Genomic DNA, 20,448 nt, shown 5'->3' on the forward strand with positions numbered 1-20,448 from the left:
CACCATCCTTGACTTCCTGCCAATATAGTCTTGGTCATGTTTTGATTATATCTTACATTCCCTAACATTCTTGGAATTGTTCCTTTATACTTCTTGTGACCTTCAGATTCAATCTTGCTTGAAACACCATGGCAATGCTATCCCGAAGCATGTCTGTGGTACTCCGATCATCAAAAGAGAACATTGGAAGCACAATGCTAAATGTTACTTGATCTATTATCCAAACACTATTGTATGGGTAATATCATAATTCTTCGCTCGCCCCTTTATGTAAATGCTTTTGCACTTAATGCCCTATCATGTATATCATGTTCCGCCTTTCCTTGGGAAGGATATACTCCCAATTCTTGTGTGAAACACATTTTCCTTTCCATTGTTCTGTTAAGTTTGATAGACACATTTTCCTTTCTGTTGGTCTGTTTAATCTGATAATTTCATTTTTCCTTTCCATTGGTTGTTTAACCTTTCTTGTGGTCTATATGACCTGAGAAATATTAATTCTCTTCCTATGAAAACACCTCGGCTACAACTCTGTCAGTGTGACCCTGTTATTATTGTTGATGACATTCTGGTAACCATCGATGGACGAGAACTTTGCCTAATGGTCCGCCTCGTTCAAACGAGCAGGAAAATGGTTCTCTTGGTCCCTCGCACTTGGTACCAATGTTGATGCCAACATAACTGGCAGACTGTCCTATGACATATCATATCCGTGCAAGATGCCGCCGCTCTCCCTACTCTGAACACACAAGGTGGGCCCATAACCCATAGTTCCACATGATTGAAATCTGACTCTCCTATACATCCTTGTTTCCAAAGTTATTCCTCACGCTTGGCTTTGTAGGTAATTCACGAGCCACCTTCCTTGAGATGATCTATTCTAGTTTTAGCCAATACCTATTCCGTTGCTCTGAACCCCTCTCACACTCCGTTTCAGGCATCGAACGATTGTCTATCTGCTTGAAACTTCTTATTGTGCCTACTTATGTTTCTCTTGATGTTTTTCTTAAGTTCAATTCCAGAGATACTTCCTGTCACATTCACTAAACAATCTACCAGATAATCAACCTTATTAGGTCCGTTCTTCCGAAGTTAACCCTTATCCCTTCGTGAGTACGGTGAAGATCCGGAAGGAAGAACGACAACTTCTTCATGATGCATTTATGCAGAGAAATGAAGACATCAATATATTGGACCGACCTCTTCGAGAAGAGCAACCAAGACCGAGAAGATCCGTTAGAATTTCATAACCAGAACTTTCCCCCTTACTCCACCTTTTAAATCTCGGGACGAGATTTCTTATAGTGGAGGAGATTTGTAACACCCCGGGAATCATGCAACAGTAATCTCCCTCTAATGGTGGCCATGTCATCATGATTACTATGCAAATGGCCACTTGTCCAAAATCAAAGTAAAATTCAAATTTAAATTGCAAGTCAAATATTTATTTATTCAAACTATAAAACTAAAATGTTCAAATTTTAGTATAAATTCCCCTGATCATTTAACATGTTGAACCAACATCATTTGACTCACCAATTAATCCCTAGAAAATTAATAAATGCTCCAACAACAAATAAAATGCCCTTTTCAAAATAAACAATTATATAAAATTTTCCAAATAAAAATGAAACCTCGTGTGTAGCATCCAAAATATTCCATTTGAATTATATGTAAGATATCATGTAGAACTAAATTGGTTTGGACACTGAGATAAATAGAAAACAGTAGCTATCTTTTTACAGAAAAGTAAGAAACTGAAATTGCACTGTGCACATTTGGCCCACTGTGAACAGGAGCTAGCCAGCCCAACCCACTTGGCCTATCCCTAACTTCCAGCTACAGAGGCACAGCCTGTGCGTGGCAGCCATCCGGCGGCGCCATGGCCGGATGGCCGACGCCTGGCTCTACAGGGGCGCCTAGGAGGGGATAAGGGTGTCTCCCTCGACCCCGAGGGAACCCCCAGCCACTTCTCCCCCTCCTTTCGCCCCCTCTCTTGAACTCGAGCTCGGCCGAACCGCAGCCACCATGAACGACCTCGCCCGCGCGCTCTTCGTCGTCCCCGCGCCCTAGGAGGTTGTCCACGAGCTCCGTCGTCGAACGCTACGCCCCCTACTCCAAAGGACACGAGCTGGCCTCCACCACAGCGCCAGAACGCCGTCTTCTTCAACCTTCGTCCGCCTCGGATCACCGGAGCTTCACCGCTCCGTTCGTCGCCTCCCCTGCGCTACAAAGCCGTCAAGGGCTTTCTTAGCCGCGCGGTGAGCCGCTGTCCGTCCTCCTCTTCCCTCTCCTCGTTTCACTGCCGTAGGCCGTCGTTCGCGCTACCCGGTCTTCGTCCAGTGGCCGCGGTCACCGCAACCGTGACCGCGTCCAGCCCCGCGTCGCCGCTCGCCTACCTGTGCTCCTCGCGGTCCCGTGCCCCGGTTCGTGCTTGCCCGCGTCATGTGCGCCACGCCACGCTCGGAGCCCGTGTGCTCGCTGCTGCGCCCGTTCCCACACACCCGCCGCATCAGCTCGTCGCCGTCGCCGGTGTAGTCCACTACTGCACGGACCAGGACCACCACTGGACTCGCCGCACTCCAGGCTTTCGTAGTCCCCCATCCGCGAGTCCTCTCGTCGCCGGAAACGATCTGTCGGAGCACCTTCGTCGCGTCGGGAGGTCGCCGGAGTGCACCGCGCCTGCGTGCCCTGCCGCCCCCAGCCGCGCCAGCCATGCCCTGCCACACCCCGCGCGCCCGAGTTCCCCCGCGCACGCCTGCAGGCTCCAGTCACGCCCTGCTGCTTCCTGCTCCTACCCGCTCCTGCTTCCTGCCGCGGCTCTCTGCAGCTACTGCCGCTATCTGCTACTGCCGCTGCTGCGCTACTCTGCTTCGCTGCCCCGCGCCGCGCTCCCCTTTCCTAACCCCGCCACCCTACTCCGGTTGTCGACCACGCGGGCCCTGGCCACCGGCGCCGACGCCCGGCTTTTCCTCGTCGCCCTGCCGGGCTATGCCCGCACCCCTGGGGCTCCGCCCCGTTTCGCCCACGCCCCGCTAAGGCCTATGGGCCACTGCGCAGTATGCCCCACCAATCCTTTTTTTAAAAATAGATTAAAAAATATATGTAAAAATGTAATATAATATAATTAATTAATTGTTTACTTAATCTTGTTTAATTAACTTTTTAAGTTTAATTAACCTGCTAACTAAACTAGGTTAAAGTGCTATTAGCTATTATGTGTATGACAGAGGGCCCATCCTCTATTGACCAGTTAAACGTTGACTGGTCAACTGGGACCCCCTGGACCCTTTGGTCAGCCCCTGGGTGCACTCTGGGTGCATTGCACCGGGTGCACTTAGCGTTTTTGCTTCTTTTTTAAATTTTTTGAATTAATATAAATTTTAGAAAATAGTTAAAACTTTGCAAATTCATATAAAATAAACCGTAAGTCGGATGAGAAAGTTTTATATATGAAAATTGCTCAAAAAAATCCAACGAATTCGAATACGCAGACCATTCATCTGTCACATGCCCCTAGCATACTGAACATGGAACTTTCCCTCTCTTTTCCTTTGTCCGGAAAACGCCAAGCACCGAAAAACCTCTTCAGATGTTTTCCCTCTCCGTCTGCAACGCGCAGTACTGCGTTAGAACACCCTAGTTCTGCTTTTCGTCATGTCATGCTTAGTGGTACCTCTGTTTGCTCTATATTTACTGTTTCTTCCCCCTGTTCTCTCTGGTAGACCTCGAGACCGATGATGCCTCCGTGATCGACTACGTCACCGACGATCGTTCCTTTGCAGCAGAGCTTCCAGGCAAGCCCCCCCTTTGATCATTCCGATATCGCCCATTCCATTCTCTCATGCTTGCATTAGATTTTGCTACTGTTATTGTTTGCTCCTATTCTGATGCATAGCCTGTTTATTGTAACCTGTTGTTGTTACCTACCTACTTATCCTAAACTGTTTAGTATAAGTTGGGTAGAGACCCATCAGAGACCCCCCACTTTGTCCCGACTGCCCCGCTGGATTATCAGAAGACCCGATCAACGGGGTCGAAGACCAGGCCCCGACATCGCACATCACTTTCCCCTTAGTTGCTCGACACTACTGGGTTAATATCGCGTGCCGAGGGTGAGACCTCTACATCCCTTCTGATGTTAACCCTGTAGTGTAGCTATTCGTCCGTGGTCATCGAGGGTGATTCCGCCTTAACCACTTCCGATACGACTCTGTCGTGCAGCCCCTCAAGTGTGAACCTCGGGGGTGGTTCCTCTTACGTTCACCTTGATGATTACATCGAGTGGAATTCACCGGGGGTGATTCCTCGGGTTTTCCCCTTGGTGTTAGACACACAGTTACTATGGTTACTATGACTGTACACTGAACCATGCTACTAAAAACGGGTCGACCCTGAGGGGTACCCGCGCGAGCTTAATAGCGAGTGATGTGGAGTCGGGTTGACCTGGAAGGTGCCCGCGAGATACTTACGAGGCGTGGCCGGGCATTCTTAGCCCTTGCCACAAGTACTCGAGACGGGGCGACGGGGTCACATATTTCGTGAGTCTCTGCTCATGACCGCACTACCAACACACTAACGGTTTGGATATTTGATCCGAGGGGCCTCTGGCCTGATAGCACTAACGATCAGGTGGGCATAGTATGGGCGTTTTGCGTCGTATGCATCAGCCGAAGCTTAATAGACGTCAGCGACTGAGCGGCGCGCGCCGGGTTGGACTGGTAAGCTCCTACCTTTTTAAGGAGGTATCTAGGTCTGCTCACCGGCCGCCCACGCAACGTGCAGGAGTTCCCGGGGCGATGGCCTAAGACCCCTGGGGGCATAGGCTTAGTCCCGCGTGCTGACCTCTCTATTAAGCCTAGGTCGGGTTGCGGCGTATTGTTTGGTCAAGACCGGGCATGAACCAGGAAAGTGTGTCCGGCCGGAGTTAATCAAGCGTGGCGGGTAAGTTGGTGCACCCCTGCAGGGAGGAAAACATCTATTGATAGCCTGTCCTACGGTAACAGACACTTGGAGTTGTATCCCGATCGATACAACTAGAACTGGATACTTGAGATGAGGCATGGATATGAGAAATGGATAGTATGGCTCTGGGATTGCTTTCTCGTAGGGAGTCGAGAAAGGATCTCTGGCCGAGGTTGATTACACTACTACTACTTTACTTTATACTACTCTACTCCCTCCTGTTGCTGCAAGATGGTGGTTTCCAGAAGATGCTAGTCTTCGATAGGACTAGCTTTTCCTCCTCTTATTCTGGCATTTCTGCAACCCAGTCCACATATACAGCCTTCCTTTGATAATGTTGCATATGTAGTGTAGATCCTTGCTTGCGAGTACTTTGGATGAGTACTCACGGTTGCTTTGCTCCCCCTTTCCCCCCTTTCTTCTTCTTTCCAGTTGATGCAACCATATGTCGGAGCCCTGGAGCCAGACGACACCACTGATGACTACTACTACCCCGAGGGTGCCTACTACTACGTGATGGCCGCTGACGACCTGAAGTAGTTAGGAGGCTCCCAGGCAGGAGGCCTTGCCTTTTTGATCAATGTTGCTTTAATGCTAGTCTTGTTAAGGCAAAACTTGTCTAACTTATGTCTGTACTCGGATATTGTTGCTTCTGCTGGCTCTTGTGTTTTTGAGCTTATGTATTCGAGCCCTCGAGGCCCCTGGCTTGTAATATAGAGCTTGTATTATTTTAATTTGTGTCTAGAGTTGTGTTGTGATATCTTCTCGTGAGTCCTTGATCTTGATTGTACACATTTGCGTGTATGATTAGTGTACGATTGAATCGAGGGCGTCACACACAACACAAAACGTAATTAAATATTGCCTTAGATGGAAATGTGCTCCACATGAAAGTTGTTTGTATCATTGAAACAAACAACTTTACATTTTTTGGTCATATTCATCCAAGATCGTATGCAACTTCTAAAACCAAAACAATCCGACCTAATGCTTAACATGAGATTATCTTTTAATAGTCTTGTATTACTAGCAAGACTAGCAAGGTGACGCCCTTGTTAGAATCGTTGTGGACACACGTGAAGTTTTATTTGTGTTGCAGCGCATTCAACTTTTGCAGGATACCGGTACCTTCACAAATTGATACCTAGTTTTTCAGTGAGGGAATTTTGTTGCATACTACAAAATCCTACGCTAGGGAGCCTAGGTGAGTTTATACTCAGTAGCAAGAGGCATGCCGTTCCTGGCAAACAAATAAGCACGTAGAGGCAACATATGGTGAGCAAAGACAATATATCGGGAAAAAGACAGAGGGGAACCAAACCTGAACCTCATCTAACAGGACGAACAAACATCGTGCATCCTGATACGTCTCCAACGTATCTATAAATTTTGTTTGTTCCATGCTATTATATTATCAACCTTGAATGTTTTATATGCATTTATATGCTATTTTATATGATTTTTGGGACTAACCTATTAACCTAGAGCCCAGTGCCAGTTTCTGTTTTTTTCCTTGTTTTAGAGTATCGCAGAAAAGGAAAATCAAACGGAGTCCAATTGACCTGAAACTTCACGGAACTTATTTTTGGAAGGAAAGCAACCTGAGAGACTTGGAGTCCACGTAAGGGACGCAACGAGGAAGCCACGAGGTAGGGGGCACGCCCACTCCCCTGGGCGCGCCCTCCACCCTCGTGGGCCCCTCGTGGATCCCATGACGTACTTCTTCCGCCTATATATCTCCATATACCATAAAACGATCGGGGAGCACAATAGATCGGGAGTTCCGCCGCCAGAAGCCTCTATAGCCACCGAAAACCAATCTAGACCCGTTCCGGCACCCTGCCGGAGGGGGAATCCCTCTCCGGTGGCCATCTTCATCATCCCGGTGCTCTCCATGACGAGGAGGGAGTAGTTCTCCCTCGGGGCTGAGGGTATGTACCAGTAGCTATGTGTTTGATCTCTCTCTCTCTCGTGTTCTTGAGGTGATACGATCTTGATGTATCGCGAGCTTTGCTATTATAGTTGGATCTTATGATGTTTTCTCCCCCCCTCTACTCTCTTGTAATGGATTGAGTTTCCCCTTTGAAGTTATCTTATCGGATTGAGTCTTTAAAGATTTGAGAACACTTGATGTATGTCTTATCGTGCGTATCTGTGGTGACAATGGGATATCACGTGATTCACTTGATGTATGTTTTGGTGATCAACTTGCGGGTTCCGCCCATGAACCTATGCATAGGGGTTGGCACACGTTTTCGTCATGATTCTCCGGTATAAACTTTGGGGAACTCTTTGAGGTTCTATGTGTTGGTTGAATAGATGGATTTGAGATTGTGTGATGCATATCGTATAATCATACCCACAGATACTTGAGGTGACATTGGAGTATCTAGGTGACATTAGGGTTTTGGTTGATTTGTATCTTAAGGTGTTATTCTAGTACGAACTATAGGGCTGTTTGTGACACTTATAGGAATAGCCCAACGGATTGATTGGAAAGAATAATTTTGAGGTGGTTTCGTACCCTACCATAATCTCTTCGTTCGTTCTCCGCTATTAGTGACTTTGGAGTGACTCTTTGTTGCATGTTGAGGGATAGTTATGTGATCCAATTATGTTATTATTGTTGAGAGGACTTTCACTAGTGAAAGTATGAACCGTAGGCCTTGTTTCAACACATTGCAATACCGTTTACGCTCACTTTTATCATTAGTTACCTTGCTGTTTTTATATTTTCAGATTACAAAAACCTTTATCTACCATCCATATACCACTTGTATTACCATCTCTTCGCCGAACTAGTGCACCTATACAATTTACCATTGTATTGGGTGTGTTGGGGACATAAGAGACTCTTTGTTATTTGGTTGCAGGGTTGCTTGAGAGAGACCATCTTCATCCCACGCCTCCTACGGATTGATAAACCTTAGGTCATCCACTTGAGGGAAATTTGCTACTGTCCTACAAACCTCTGCACTTGGAGGCCCAACAACGTCTACAAGAAGAAGGTTGTGTAGTAGACATCGAGCTCTTTTCTGGCGCCGTTGCCGGGGAGGTTAGCGCTTGAAGGTATATATTTAGATCTTGCAATCGAATCTTTTTGTTTCTTGTTTTAGCACTAGTTTAGTTTATAAAAGAAAACTACAAAAAAATATGGAATTGAGTTTACCTCATACGCTTCATCTTTTTAATATCTTTCATGAGTATGATGGAAAGAAAAATTGTGCTAAAGTGTTAGAAGAAGAATGCATTAAAATGTTTGGCACTAAATATTTGAATGATGAGCATGATTGCAATGTTGTTAGTATGAATTCCTTGAATATCCATGATGCTATATGCAAAGCCACAAGCTTGGGGAAGCTATGTTTGATGAAGATGATATTTTTTGTCCCCCAAGCTTTGATGAGCAAATTTATTATGATGAGAGCATGCCCCCTATTTATGATTATTATTGTGATGACTTGTATGCTATAAATATTAATGATATTCATGAAACTTGTTATCATGATTTTAGTTTTCAATTGGATTATGCCTCACATGATAATTATTTTGTTGAGTTTGCTCCCACTACTATTCATGAGAAGAACTTTGCTTATGTGGAGAGTAATAAAAATTCTATGCTTATGCATCATGAAAATAATGCTTTATGTGATAGCTATATTGTTGAATTCATTCATGATGCTATTGAAATTTATTATGAGGGAGGAATATATTCTTGTAGGAATTGCAATAATATCAAGTTTCCTCTCTGTGTGCTTAAAATTTTGAAGTTATATTTGTTTTGCTTTCCTATGCAAGTTGATTCTTGTTCCCACAAGTTGTTTGCTCACAAAATCCCTATGCATAGGAAGTGGGTTAGACTTAAATGTTCTATTCATATTCTTCATGATGCTCTCTCTTATGTTTCAATTCTTATCTTTTATGTGAGCATCATTGAAATCATCGTGCCTAGCTAGAGGCGTTAAACGATAGCGCTTGTTGGGAGGCAACCCAACTTTATTTTTATTCCTTGATTTTTGTTCTTGTTTAGTAATAAATAATTCATCTAGCCTCTGTTTAGATGTGGTTTTATGCTTTTAATTAGTGTTTGTGCCAAGTAGAACCTTTGGGAAGACTTGGGGAAAGTCTTGTTGATCTTGCTGTAAAAAACAGAAACTTTAGCGCTCACGAGATTAGCTGCCATTTTTCATTGGAGGGTGATATTTAGTTAATTATTTTTGAATATGATTAATAGAAAAATTCCTCACGTCCAGCAATTTATTTGAGAATTTTATGAGTTCCAGAAGTATACGTTTGATCCATATTACTACATACTGTTCTGTTTTTGACAGATTCTGTTTTCGATGTGTTGTTTGCTTATTTTGATGAATCTATAAGTAGTATCGGAGGGTATGAACCATAGAGAAGTTGGAATACAGTAGATATTACACCAATATGAATTTAGAATGAGTCCACAACATTACCTAAGTGGTGATTTATTTTCTTATACTAACGGAGCTTACGAGTTTTCTGTTAAGTTTTGTGTTGTGAAGTTTTCAAGTTTTGGGTAAAGATTCGATGGACTATGGAATAAGGAGTGGAAAGAGCCTAAACTTGGGGATTCCCAAGGCATCCCAAGGTAATATTCAAGGACAACCAATAGCCTAAGCTTGGGGATGCCCCGGAAGGCATCCCCTCTTTCGTCTTCGTTCATCGGTAACTTTACTTGGAGCTATATTTTTATTTACCACATGATATGTGTTTTGCTTGGAGCGTCATTTTATTTTATTTAGTTTTGCTTGCTGTTTGAATAAAATACCAAGATCTGAAATTTTTAAATGTTAGAGAGTCTTCATATAGTTGCATAATTATTCGACTACTCATTGATCTTCACTTATATCTTTCGGAGTAGTTTGTTGTTGCTCTAGTGCTTCACTTATATCTTTTTAGAGCACGGTGGTGGTTTTATTTTATAGAAATTAATGAACTCCCATGCTTCACTTATATCATTTTGAGAGTCTTTATAACAGCATGGTAGTTTGCTTTGGTTATGCAACTAGTCCTAATATGATGTGCATCCAAGAGGGATATAATAAAAACTTTCATATAAAGTGCATTGAATACTATGAGAAGTTTGATACTTGATAATTGTTTTGAGATATGAAGATGGTGATATTAGAGTCATGCTAGTTGAGTAATTGTGAATTTGAGAAATACTTGTGTTGAAGTTTGTGATTCCCGTAGCATGCACGTATGGTGAACCGTTATGTGATGAAGTCGGAGCATGATTTATTTATTGATTGCCTTCCTTATGAGTGGCGGTCGGGGACGAGCGATGGTCTTTTCCTACCAATCTATCCCCCTAGGAGCATGCGCGTAGTACTTTGTTTCGATAACTAATAGATTTTTGCAATAAGTATGTGAGTTCTTTATGACTAATGTTGAGTCCATGGATTATACGCACTCTCACCCTTCCACCATTGCTAGCCTCTCTAGTACCGCGCAACTTTCGCCGGTACCATAAACCCACCATATATCTTCCTCAAAACAGCCACCATACCTACCTATTATGGCATTTCCATAGCCATTCCGAGATATATTGCCATGCAACTTTCCACCGTTCCGTTTATTATGACACACTTCATCATTGTCATATTGCTTTGCATGATCATGTAGTTGACATCGTATTTGTGGCAAAGCCACCATTCATAATTCTTTCATACATGTCACTCATGAATCATTGCACATCCCGGTACACCGCCGGAGGCATTCATATAGAGTCATATCTTGTTCTAAGTATCGAGTTGTAATTCTTGAGTTGTAAGTAAATAAAAGTGTGATGATCATCATTATTAGAGCATTGTCCCAGTGAGGAAAGGATGATGGAGACTATGATTCCCCCACAAGTCGGGATGAGACTCTGGACGAAAATAAATAAATAAAAGAGGCCAAAGAAGGCTAAATAAAAAAAGGAGAAAAGAGGCCATAAAAAAAGAGAAGGCCCAAATAAAAAAAATAAAAAAAATAAAAAAAATGAGAGAAAAAGAGAGAAGGGTCAATGCTACTATCCTTTTACCACACTTGTGCTTCAAAGTAGCACCATGATCTTCATGATAGAGAGTCTCCTATGATGTCACTTTCACATACTAGTGGGAATCTTTCATTATAGAACTTGGCTTGTATATTCCATTGATGGGATTCCTCAAAATGCCCTAGGTCTTCTTGAGCAAGCGAGTTGGATGCACACCCACTAGTTTCTTTTGTTGAGCTTTCGTACACTTATAGCTCTAGTGCTGTAGCGCCCCGAGACCGATGTGCCAGGTGTCCTCCAGTTATTCGCTGTTGTTGCCTTGTCATTTGCTTGCATGTCATGCATCTCATATCATGTCATCATGTGCATTCCATTTGCATACGTGTTCGTCTCATGCATCCGAGCATTTTCCCCGTTGTCCGTTTTGCATTCCGGCGCTCCTATGTCCTCCGGTGTCCCTTTCTACCTCTTTTCGTGTGCGGGTGTTAAACGGTTTCGGATTGGACCGAGACTTGTCATGCGGCCTTGGTTTACTACCGGTAGACTGCCTGTCAAGTTCCGTGCCATTTGGACTTCGTTTGATACTCCAACGGTTAACTAAGGACCGAAAGGCCTCGTGTGTGTTGCAGCCCAACATCTCTCCAAAGTGGCCCAAAACCCACCTAAACACCCTCCATCCTCTCGGTCGTTCAATCACGATCGCGTGGCCGAAAACCGCACCTCATTTGGACTCTCCTAGCTCCCTCTACCTATAAATAGGTGGCTCCCTCCGAAATTCGCGGTGCAAACCCTAACCTTCCTCCTCTCTGTGCCACCGGACAATTTCCTCACCGGTCGGACATGTCCGCCGCCTCCCGCGGCCACTCAGAGGCTGCCAAGTGTCCCACCGGAGTCCTCCCGCCGCCGCGGCCCGCGGAGCCCATCGCGGGCCCGCGCGAGCTCGGATCCGCCCGCCGCCGCCCGAGAGCGCCACCGCCCGCGCCCGGCTCGCCGGAGTTCTCCGCCCGCCGTGCGCCGCCGCCGCCCTCGCCGTCCGGCCGCCGCCACCACACCGCGCCTCGCCGCCGACCTCGTCGCGCCGCCTCCTCGCGCCTGCGCCGCCGCCTTCGCCCTGCTCCGCCAACCGCCGCCCCGCGCTTCTACCTCTCCGCCTCGCGCCACCGAGTTTGCCGCCGGCGACCCGCGCCTGCTCCGGCACCCCGGCGTGGCGCCGCGCCACGGCCCTACCTCATCGCCCGTCGCCTCCCGGTCGAGCTCTAGCCCGGATCCGGCGAGATCCGATGGAGGAAGCCCCGGATCCGGCTGCCCCGACCTCCTCGGGCAGCATCTCCGGCGATCTCCGGCAAACATTGTTTTCCGCGCCGACCAGATCCAGATCCAGATACGGATCGGGTTGACTTTTGCCCTATTCTCTGTTAATTTTTGCATTCTTCACAGCATCATAACTTCCTCATCGTTGCTCCAATTCGTGCGTGTGGCATATCAAAATGTTCGTCTCGACGAGTACATCATTTCATCTCATTGCATCATTTTCATTTGAGCTCATCTTGATGCCCGAAATGTCGTTGGAAGAGGGCTATGTGATGATAGTTTCAGATCTGTTTCAGCAAATGCACTTTTGTCATTTTTGCCATGATTAATGTGTGCATGCTATGATCCTGAGCTCTCCATGTGTTTTGTAATATGCCATGCCATCTTTACAGGTGTGTATGCCATGTATTTTTGTTATCTCTGTGGTGACTAGCACAAGCATGTAAAGTAGCTTACTCAGTGATGCTGATTTCAGGGACTTAGAATTTCTCTAAGTCCTTGTCCTGTTATTGTTTTTATGCCATATGTTCATGTTGTTTCCTAGCGATCCGTGCCTCTTTTGACCATGATCAGTAAGGATGTTTTGTAGATGATGTTGTGCTCTATCCATCCATTTCTTTGTTTGCAATTATGGAGCACCCTAGCTTGAGTCAATCGAGCTCTGCTTTTGCTATAAAATGTTCCTGGCAGATTGTTAACATGTATTGCAATTTTGCCAAGCTTGTTATTGTTGATCCGTGCATGCTATGTTGTTGTTCTTGCCATGTCTAGCTTCTATGCCATGTCTATTTGATGGGTGTATGCTTAGTTTATCATGCTATGTTTTGTAGTGAGTGCATCGAGCTCGTAAACATGCCTACTCGTTATCTGTTTTGCCATGCTCCAGTTTTTCACTAAGTCTGAATCTGTTTATGTTTTTGCCATGTTCACTATGCTTGCAATTGTAGTTTCTGATCCCTTTTGGCTTATGGTTACTAAGGGACTTTTGTTATATGCTTTGAGTATCTTCATGCCATGCCTTGCTTTGCCATGATATGTTCCTGTAGCATGTAGTTTTCATGCTCTAAAGATTGCTTCCTGATGATAAATTCCTCACTTGTGTTATTTTCTCTAAGTCTGTAACCTGTTATCATTTGCACCTTTTCCCTGCTTGTTTGAGCTTGCTAATGAGTGAATTAGCCGTAGCTCAGTGTTAATCTTTTGATAAGCATCATGAGTGGATCCCTTCCATGTATTTTGTTGCCATGTTTGAGTGATGTAGCATGTTGTTCTTGATGCATTTAGGTGGTCTCGTGCTGATTATCGCAGACTGGTGCCATATTTGTTTTGCTTGCCATTTCCAAACCATGCATCCGATTCCGGTGATCTTTATATCGATTTCGACTGAAATCAACTCCTCTTTCCAGTGGCACTCTTGGTTTTCCAAGTTGAGGCCAGGTTCAATCATTCCTTTCCAAATCATGCATATGCATCGCATACCGCATCCCGCATATCATACCATGTTCATGTGTTGGTTGTTTACTATGTTGTGTGCTTTATTTCCGGTGTTGCTTCTTCGGGTCGGTTCCGATATCATTGTGTTTGTGAGGATTCGTTCGACTTCGTCCATTTGTCTTCTTCATGGACTCGTTCTTCTTCCTTGCGGGATTTCAGGCAAGATGACCATACCCTCGAAATCACTTCTATCTTTGCTTGCTAGTTGCTCGTTCTTTTGCTATGCCTATGCCGCGATACCTACGACTTGCTTATCATGCCTCCTATATTGTTGAGCCAAGCCTCTAACCCACCTTGTCCTAGCAAACTGTTGTTTGGCTATGTTACCGCTTTGCTTAGCCCCTCTTATAGCGTTGATAGTTGCAGGTGAAGATTGGAGTTTGTTCCTTGTTGGAACATGGATATTTTGTTGGGATATCACACTATCTCTTATTTAATTAATGCATCTATATACTTGGTAAAGGGTGGAAGGCTCGTCCTTATGCCTGGTGTTTTGTTCCACTCTTGCCGCCCTAGTTTCCGTCATATCGGTATTATGTTCCCAGATTTTGCGTTCCTTACACGGTTGGGTTATAATGGGAACCCCTTGACAGTTCGCCTTGAATAAAACTCCTCCAGCAATGCCCAAAATTGGTTTTACCATTCGCCACCTAGCCTTTTCTTTCCCTTGGGTTCTGCAGACTCAAGGGTCATCTTTATTTAAACCCCCTGGGCCAGTGCTCCTCTGAGTGTTGGTCCGACCGAGTAGACTGCGGGGCCACCTCGGGGCAACTTGAGGGTTGGTTTTACTCGTAGGATGTCTCATCTGAGTGTGCCCTGAGAACAAGATATGTGCAGCTCCTATCGGGATTTGTCGGCACATTCGGGCAGTGTTTCTGGACTTGTTTTACCATTGTCGAGGATGTCTTGTAACCGGGATGCCGAGTCTGATCGGATTGTCTTGGGAGAAGGAATATTCTTCGTTGACCGTGAGAGCTTGTGATGGGCTAAGTTGGGACACCCCTGCAGGGATTGAACTTTCGAAAGCTGTGCCCGCGGTTATGAGCAGATGAGAATTTGTTAATGTCCGGTTGTAGAAAACCTGAAGTTGAACTTAATTAAAATGCACCAACCGCGTGTGTAACCGTGATGGTCTCTTCTCGGCGGAGTCTGGGAAGTGAACATGGTGCTGGAGTTATGCTTGACGTAGGTTGTTCTAGGATCACTTCTTGATCATAGTTTCTCGACCGTGCTTTGCCTTCTCTTCTCGCTCTCATTTGCGTATGTTAGCCACCATATATGCTAGTCGCTTGCAGTAGCTCCACCTCATACCTTTTACCCTTCCTATAAGCTTAAATAGTCTTGATCGCGAGGGTGTGAGATTGCTGAGTCCCCGTGACTCACAGATACTTCCAAAACCAGCTTGTAGGTGCCGATGATACCGTGCAGGTGACGCAACCGAGCTCAAGGAGGAGCTCGATGAGAATCGTGTTCGTTATGTTGTCCCGTTTCCAGTTGATCAGTAGTGGAGCCCACTTGGGACGATCAGGGATTTGTGTAGCTTTTGGGGTAGTCTTCTTTTATTTTGGGTTCCGTAGTCGGACCTTGTTTGTATCTGGATGTTGTAATGCTTTATTCATGTAATTGTGTGAAGTGGCAATTGTAAGTCAACTATGTATCTCTTTCCCTTATGTATTACATGGGTTGTGTGAAGATTACCTCACTTGCGACATTGCTTTCAATGCGGTTATGCCTCTAAGTCGTGCTTCGACGCGTGGGAGATATAGCCGCATCGAGGGCGTTACAAGTTGGTAATCAGAGCCTTCCCCAACTTTAGGAGCCCCCTGCTTGATCGAATCATTGGCGTTGTTGAGTCTAGAAAAAAAAGTTTTGAGTCATTTAGGATTATATATATCGGAGAGTTAGGAATTCTTTTTACTCCTCAGTCCCTTCGTCGCTCTGATAAGGCATCCTGACGTAGAGTTTTGACTCTTCTCTTCTCAAATTTCACTAATTTTTTTAGGAACACGCGGGTATCTTGGAATCGTTCCAACGGTTTTGTGACGAGAACATTGTTCTTGGTGCCTCCTGACATTTAGGGGTTGTGGCAGTGTCCCGGGGAGTTGAGCTCCGAGGTGTTGTCGTCACAATTTTATCGTTGCAGTTCTGGAATACCTGAGTTCGCCGACATCGAAAATCTCTTTTATGCAGTTGTTGCTGAGATAACCTCGACGCCACCCAGTACTGGGGCGGGAGTTCGGGAATATTGCCATAACTCATATAACGGATGCTTTTCGAAGGTTGAGGTAAACGATTTCCGAAGGTTTCTTGGTTATGTGTTGAAGGATGGATACAGATGGATGTAGGATTTGCTAGCTTTGGGTGAGATATTATGCTTCCCCTGTATCCCCAACACCTGATTGCATAACCGGAAAATTTTGGGAGTTTATAATTGGGAATTCAAGTAGCTCTTAGGATATCTTACCGACAGATGTATGATATGAAATTGGGGTTTGACGTCTAGTGGTCTGCCTATTCACGGTTGGTTTTACAGTGGTCTCGTTGTGTCTTAAAGAGTCCTTGGCTATGCCGACTCGGGGACGCTTCGTATGTCATGTGCACTGCCTTGTACATCACCACGAAAACTTCGGGCGAAATCTCTATCATATGTTTGTTTCCGGCTTATTCTGCAAGCCAATCCTTTGTTTTGTTTTGGTTTGTGGTATTCGAGTTGCTTCGAAGTCAAATGTTGATTCCATACCTTCCCCAAGCGGAGTTCTCATACTCCTATGCGAATTCTAATCCTTCTTGATAAATCAAGATTGTTATGCCAATCTTGTTCAACCGGTGTGTCTCTCTTCAAGTGGATCCGATCACGTCAACATTCGCAAGATCAAGTATCAGTTTTCTTCTGAACGGTGTTTGTTTCATCCATCTCTAAGTTTCCTTTGTTTTTTCTCGCCCTCCCTCCCTTGCTTTTCTCCGAGGACTCATATATCTCAATCAAGTATCATTTTATTGATGTGAAGTCTCTTCTTTCTTTCCTTTCAATGTTCTTATCCGATGATTCTCAAGAAGATACTAACGGAGCTTCAAGTTATCATTATTCGTTCCTTTTCTTCTCCGGTGGATTCAAGACAAGCTTTGTTGATCATATCCTTTCCTCGTTTCAAATGCCTTCTCATACCGGTGCACCTCATAATAATTCACTTCTCGCTATTCATTTGTTCCGGAGTGCTCAAGATATCTCAAAAGGCTCGTCTTGTCATTCAAGATCCGTTCAACCTATCTCGAGGTTGTTATCTCTTTCAAGCCATCTAATGTAACTGGTGCATTCCCTCTTTTAAATCGTTCTACGGTGTTTCTTTTGAGTGGGCCCTAACCCATAGGTCTTTTTCCAAGGTCTTACCTGACTCTTCTAATTTTACGGGAGCTATTCTCAAATCTTTTATAGCTTGACGTGAATAAGAATTATCATTAGTCAAATGTCTTCTCCAAGATCTGTCAAAATCTTTTCATCGTTGGCTCAACCTCTTCGCTTTTGATTCTTCCGGAGTGTCTAAACAATTCTTGGTGATGTTCCTCATCGTCATTCTTTGCATTTGAAGACCGAAGAAGATTTTTCTCTCAATCTTTCCCCATTCTCTTCAAGATTTATGGTGCTAGCCTTATGACATCCTCTCATAATTGTTTTTAATCATGAGAATTCTTTTCACCTATCCGGAGCAATTCAAGATTCTGTTCAGTTTGATTATCCGGAGCCCATCATCTAAGATTTATTCATTCTCAGTTGTCAGTTATCATTCTCCAATCTTATCGGTGCATCGTTCAAGTATTCCCTAATCAACTCGGGATCTCTTCGTTCACTTGTATCTAAATCCCTTCAAGTATCTTCATTCATTCTTTAATTCTTCCCGGTGTTTCTTTATTTTACTTTCTTCGTTCTTTTTCTATTCTTACGGTGGTTTGTTCAAGAGTTCTCTTCCTTCGTTATCATATAGATGCATTTGTGCTTTCCAAATCCTACTGGTGGTCCATTGAGTTTGTGCTATATCTCTCTTAATATTTTCTACGAAAATAAGTAGTATGCCAAATCCGTTGGTTGTCATCAATTTAAATTGGTGAAGGATAAGCATAATGTAATTCTCATTCTTGTTTCATCAAGTGAACTCATTTCCCTAATCCGGAGGCTCATCAAATTCCTGATTTTCAATTGTTCATCTTTGCTTTTTCCCAGAGTTCCAACCTTTTTCAACTATTTCACCACGGAGATTCATCTAAATCGGTACAAGGATTCACCTTGTGTTTTCAATTTCTCTTTCCTTCCGTTTGATCATTCTTTTGTTTACCGGAGTTCTTCATCAAGGTTCTACATGATGGTTCATCAATGATTTAATTTCCTTCTCGAAGTGTTCATCAAGATTCTTTTCAAAGGAGCTCAAGTTTCTTCATCTTGCAATCCAGAGCGCAATTCTTTCTTCCATATCATTGGAGGTGGTATTATGTCATTCTTGATAATTTGAGTTCATGTTTCATTATTCACAGGTTATTAAGAATGGGGTATTTTAAATCCATCAACCTCTTCGTTGGAGTTATCTTGGGTTATATTTCACCTAAAGCCTTCCCTAAGGATTGTTGCTATCTATGGTGCTTATCAAGGATCCAAGTCATTCATTTATCCTCCCGGTGAGACAAGTTTCTCGTCTCCTTGTTCAGATCAATCCAATCTATCGTTTCCGTTAGGGCAAGAATTTCACCTCATAGCTTTGAGATGTTTTCTATAAGTCCACTACAACTTTGTTCTTTTCGTTGTTGGTTTTCCAACAACTCCGTTCGACCCTTCTCTTAAGGATGCCTTTTTAAGTTCTTTGTGACAGAAGTTGACATTTTCTTCTCCATTCTTTTCTTTCAATTATCTATCTTCTATTCCTTCCTTCCGGAGGCATTGTGATGTTGCTCTCTTCAACCCATATTCTGGTCTTGTCAGGATCGTGTTTGATTCGTGCTTATCCTTTCAACCAGAGTGTTACCTAAATCGGTTCTTTCTTATTCCTCTTTCTTAACGGAGTGTTTTCAACTCTGTTCATCTTCGTTGTATTCTTTCTTTCAAATTTGTTCAACCTCTCAAGGTTCGTGGTTTCAATCATTGGTCAAAGAAGCAACTTAGTTTTACCTCTTCTCTTTCTCTTCCGTTTTTCCCTCCGGTGCCATTCTAGATCTCGGGACGACATCCTCTCGTAGTGGTGGAGTGTTGTAGCGCCTCGAGACTGATGTGCCAGGTGTCCTCCAGTTATTCGCTGTTGTTGCCTTGTCATTTTCTTGCGTGTCATGCATCTCATATCATGTCATCATGTGCATTGCATTTGCATACGTGTTCGTCTCATGCATCCGAGCATTTTCCCCGTTGTCCGTTTTGCATTCCGGCGCTCCTATGTCCTCCGGTGTCCCTTTCTACCTCTTTTCGTGTGCGGGTGTTAAACGGTTTCAGATTGGACCGGGACTTGTCATGCGGCCTTGGTTTACTACCGGTAGACCGCCTGTCAAGTTTCGTGCCATTTGGACTTTGTTTGATACTCCAACGGTTAACCGAGGGACCGAAAGGCCTCGTGTGTGTTGCAGCCCAACATCTCTCCAAAGTAGCCCAAAACCCACCAAAACCCCCTCCATCCTCTCGGTCGTTCGATCACGATCGCGTGACCGAAAACCGCACCTCATTTGGACTCTCCTAGCTCCCTCTACCTATAAATAGGTGGCTCCCTCCGAAATTCGCGGTGCAAACCCTAACCTTCCTCCTCTCTGCGCCGCCGGACAATTTCCTCACCGGTTGGACATGTCCGCCGCCTCCCGCAGCCACTCAGAGGCTGCCAAGTGTCCCACCGGAGTCCTCCCGCCGCCGCGGCCCGCGGAGCCCATCGCGGGCCCGCGCGAGCCCGGATCCGCCCGCCGCCGCCCGAGAGCGCCACCGCCCGCGCCCGGCTCGCCGGAGTTCTCCGCCCGCCATGCGCCGCCGCCGCCCTCGCCGTTCGGCCGCCGCCACCGCACCGCGCCTCGCCGCCGACCTCGCCGCGCCGCCTCCTCGCGCCTGCGCCGCCGCCTTCGCCCTGCTCCGCCAACCGCCGCCCCGCGCTTCTACCTCGCCGCCCGCGCCACCGAGTTCGCCGCCGGCAACCCGCGCCTGCTCTGGCACCCCGGCGTGGCGCCGCCCCACGCCCCTACCTCGTCGCCCGTCGCCTCCCGGCCGAGCACCAGCCCGGATCCGGCGAGATCCGGTGGAGGAAGCCCTGGATCCGGCTGCCCCGACCTCCTCCGGCAGCATCTCCGACGATCTCCGGCGAACATCATTTTCTGCGCCGGCCAGATCCAGATCCAGATTCGGACCGGGTTGACTTTTTCCCTAATCTCTGTTAATTTTTGCATTCTTCACAGCATCATAACTTCCTCATCGTTGCTCCGATTCGTGCGTGTAGCATATCAAAATGTTCGTCTCGACGAGTACATCATTTCATCTAATTGCATCATTTTCATTTGAGCTCATCTTGATGCCCAAAATGTCGTTGGAAGAGGGCTATGTGATGATAGTTTCAGATCTGTTTCAGCAAATGCACTTTTGTCATTTTTGCCATGATTAATGTGTGCATGCTATGATCCTGAGCTCTCCATGTGTTTTGTAATATGCCATGCCATCTTTA

At 45.3% G+C, this 20,448-nt stretch overlaps 1 long non-coding RNA gene across 1 annotated transcript; it reads left to right on the top strand.

Moving 5' to 3' along the window:
• The first annotated feature begins 1,832 nt into the window (after window positions 1-1,832).
• On the top strand, window positions 1,833-5,699 carry LOC147976100 (uncharacterized). The gene is made up of 3 exons (XR_015602116.1): window positions 1,833-2,261; window positions 3,726-3,797; window positions 5,398-5,699. It is a non-coding gene; the product is annotated as an uncharacterized LOC147976100 (long non-coding RNA).
• Window positions 5,700-20,448: the final 14,749 nt, after the last annotated feature.

The sequence above is a fragment of the Triticum urartu genome, chromosome 4A, assembly GCF_056163025.1.
Source record: "Triticum urartu cultivar PI428250 chromosome 4A, HENAU_Tu73, whole genome shotgun sequence".
In the NCBI taxonomy this organism is placed as follows: Eukaryota; Viridiplantae; Streptophyta; class Magnoliopsida; order Poales; family Poaceae; genus Triticum; species Triticum urartu.